Source organism: Gavialis gangeticus, unplaced genomic scaffold (genome assembly GCF_001723915.1).
Source record: "Gavialis gangeticus isolate Ggan-Ray unplaced genomic scaffold, GavGan_comp1, whole genome shotgun sequence".
Classification (NCBI taxonomy): Eukaryota; Metazoa; Chordata; order Crocodylia; family Gavialidae; genus Gavialis; species Gavialis gangeticus.
Genome location: NW_017729022.1, coordinates 163,402,855 through 163,406,876, shown reverse-complemented (window position 1 = coordinate 163,406,876; position 4,022 = coordinate 163,402,855). Strand labels below are relative to the sequence as shown.

At 38.0% G+C, this 4,022-nt stretch overlaps 1 protein-coding gene across 5 annotated transcripts in view; it reads right to left on the bottom strand.

Moving 5' to 3' along the window:
• Window positions 1-4,022, bottom strand: part of PROX1 (prospero homeobox 1) — a 51,394-nt gene that overhangs the window by 36,160 nt on the left and 11,212 nt on the right. The gene's annotated exons all lie outside the window — the stretch shown is intronic.

The window sequence follows — 4,022 nt, the reverse complement described above, 5'->3', positions numbered from 1 at the left end:
CTGAAACTTGAGCCAGCTGCCAGGTGTAAAAAAAAAAAAAAAAAAGAAAGGAAGAAAGAAAGAAAAGATGATAAATCCATAAATTAATGAAAGACATCTGCTCAGGAACATAAAAGATCAGAGAAACAGTGTACTGCAGCTGAACCTAAAGCAGTGTTCCAACAACCTGAGAGTTTGTGTGTTGTGTATTTATGAAGTACAATATAGCCTTACATCACAAAACAGCAGCCAAAAGGCAAAATGTAAGATAAAGGAAGTGGGAAAAAGGAAAAGAAACATCTATGTTCTCTTGTATGTGTAGTCACTTAAATGGCATGCACACCCTACTTGTTTTGCCTCACTTGGACTATTAATCCACTCAGGTAGCTACTCATGCAAATTAGTGAAGCGTTCCAAATTTAAAAGTTATGTGTGTATATATGTTCCAGTAATCTTTTCCTTTTGCCCCCAAATCCTGAAAGTGTCCAAGTAGGCTTTTGTCCCATATAACAGTACTAGAGAAAAGGGCAGGAGTCTGACACTTCAGGTAAAACAGCTCTAGGTATGAACACCAAGTTGCTACTAAAATAACACAAAGGTTGCTTTTATTAATATAGCTCTTGATTGCTAGGAATATCTCTGTGCATTTCAAGAAGCTTAAAAGAAAGGCTGAATTGAACGTATGCTTAGCGTTCTCTAGGTTTTAGCAACAGCACACAGTTACTCAGCCTGCTGTACAAATGCTCACACTTTTTAAAAGTTTAATTAATTTAATTCTAGTCAGATGTAATAACTCCTCATTTCAAAATGTTGTAATTCACTAATTATAGCTTTCACATATTGGAGTGTGAAACTCACTCCAGTTGGATCAGAATTCTATTTAAAAATAAAGATTTTTTTTTAGAATTTGCTAATGTTATGGAGCCTTCCTTCTATTAAGAAAATGCCAAACATCTTCACCTGTGCAGATGTCTTCATGGCACAAAAAACTACTATTGTGCTTTATTTGATAAATGCAAATGTTTGGGAGCTGAACAAGGCTATTTTTCTTGAGATGCAAAGAGGGTGCATGACAAGGAAGATCATGGAGAAAAACAATTGGCTATCTGTCTCTTTTGAAATTTGAATAAAACTTAATATTTGATTAAACAGATTAGCTTGCAAAGATATAGACTACATTCATGACTAAGATGTGAACTCATGCTGCAGGTGCATCTTATCATCTTGTTTAGCAGAGTATGCAAACAACCATTTCCTTTTACAATTCAGCATGGGCAGTAATGATCAGATGTGTTTTACATATATGTAGGTTTCAAAAAAAAAAGAAAAGAAAAAGAAAGAAAGAAAGAAAGAAAGGGACTGGTTTGGTGTTTTTGCCTATTACTAAAACCTGAACTTGGCTGTATCTGCTTGTCTTACGTTCTTATTCTGGGTGCACTGTCCAGAGAAGCAGATGTTGCTTTCTGCCGTGAAGGAAGACCTGCATCTCCTAAGAAACATATTCGTTATATATGCACGTTTGACCATGGAAAATAGAGAGTCCTGAGCAAAACCTACCACAAACAAACAAACCAACTAACTCCATACTCTCTTTTATTTGCCTTTGCCTAAGATAAATTGGAGACTACATGGACAAATGGTCCATTGCTAGAAAAATATCCCCACGCTGACTTGTGTACCTGTGTACACACTGCTGTATAGATGGCATTTAGGAAATCTAGCAGTTTTTCAAATATGTTTGTAGCCAGAACCAAAAAAGGCTGCAGGCAGTACCAGTGACTAAGTGGAAGAATCAGACTGTTAGGGTGGGAAGGGGGTGGAGGTGAGAAAGGGCAAGTGTTACCCAAATTAATTCTCAGTTTCTCCACAAACTAACCCTTCAGAGCACCCCTGGTTCTGGAAGAGGTTGTTTATATACCTTGTTCATAAGCAATAACATACTTCAATAATGGCTGCTAGTGACCAAGAAGAATATAATGGGGAGAATATAATGGGGAGAAAACTGTGGTGGAGGAAAAAATAAAGTAGGTACCAAAAACGGCAACAGAAACAAATGAAGTTTCCAATATGAGTCGCATTACAACAATAAATGGAAAGCATCTTAACAATAATAAATGGAAAGCACTAAATGGAAATGTTACTAGTTTATAGACATGTAATTTTTCTCCCCTTCCCCCCCAACTAATATAGGATTTTTCATGCTTTCTAGCAGACAGAGAAAGTTACTTCTTTGTTCAGTAAAGTAATAAGCCACCATATTGCTCATCACATGTGAAACTGTCACTACCTTGGACATATATGCAAGTTGCTCAGAGTACATGAGAAGGCAGAATTTGAGCCTATGTAAATAAGAGGACTTCTGTAGCTTGAAAAGAAATTATTAGTATGTGTGAAAGGTGCTGTAACCTTTTTTTATTCACACAGACACTACTGTATGGACAATGAGGTTGCAAGCTTCCTTCTCGCTCTTTGATAATATGTGTCCCGGCTTGAAGAGAGAGTGACGTGGGACAGAGGTCACTTCAGGCTTATTGCCCACTGCTCTTTGGCTCTTAAAAGTGCCAATGTGATTGCCATTTGCAGTGCTTTCTGAATGTGAATATTGCCCTGTAGGAACTGGACTGAAACCAGCAGCACACTCACATTAGACAGCCAAGATCCATCAGATAGCAATCATTTTTAATAACAGCAACCCAGGCCAGGTTTGAACCAATGACTTAGTGTTAAAGGGCTGTCCTAGCCAGAAACTGCATGCACAGACTTCTGTCAGTAGTTCCTTAAGGTTAAATGAGATTGCTCACAAGAGTGAGGAAGACATTACATAAATAAGTTCAGCATTAAGCCCTGAATCCCTGTGATCAATCTGCTGAGGTAGCCAGCGTTCTTTAGATTAAGATAAACAATCAAAATCATTAATCACAAAAAGTATTCCCTTTGAGAATAACGATAGTGGTGCATCTGCATCCATTACTATCCTTGGAATAAGGACAACTTCAGCAATATCCCTATTATTACTCCAAGATGGGTACAGTCATTCAGTTATGATTGTTTTCAATCAACTTGGAAAAGAAATTAACTACAGTCAAGACTCAACACTTGTGTGCTTGACTTCTAGAGTTGTGTTATAGTAAGTATAAATTGTCAATCTACTCCTCACACACAGTCCTCAGTTCAGCACTGGGCACAGGCAGCATTTTATCCACATTTATTAATTTTACTTCCAATTAAAACTTTTGACCAGACCAGGAAACCCAGCAGGATATCAGGAAAGAAGAGGCAAGTAGGGATACGGGATAACTTGATAAAAAAAATCCCAGCAGGAATAGATTACAACCACAACAAAATATGAAAATATCTGGATAGGTGTAAATATAAGCTGAATTGCAAATTTCATAACAAAAAGCCTGATACGGTTCTAAGAAAAAGGACAATTTTAAATTAAAGACAGGAAAAACCATCTTGTACATTTAATACAGCTAAAGTTTTATATTTAATTGTGCTCTCCAGCTTTCCAAAATAATTTGCTTTGTGTATGTTAGGACAAAAGATTTCTGTGTATGGCTGAACAGAGGTTAATCATGCATAGCAGGCAGCTGCACAGGGGCTGAGGAACAGACCTCTGGGTGGGGGGGAAGAACTTGAGGCAGCTTGAATACATCAGTACCTGGATCTTTTGTGTTTTGTTTTGTTTACTCACTTGAGAGCTGAACTGAAGATTTACAAACAACCGACCATTTGTTCTTTGTGAGATTCAGCAATGACATTGTTAGAACAGGTCATGCTTACTTCAGCTTCAATAGAAAAACAAAACAAAACTCATCCGAATGTTAAGCTTCTTCAGCCGTGAGACAATGCCGAGTAAGACACTCCCTTTCCCTCATCAGCCACAGCCCAATTTCGGGACCTGTACCTTTGTGAGCACATATGCTGGCAAGCCCCGCTATTGGCTTCAGCGGGTCTACTTGGGTAAAGGTTCAATGCCATGAATAGAGACTCCACAGCTGGGCCCAGAGCCTATCTTGGTTTCTGTCATAATGGAGCAT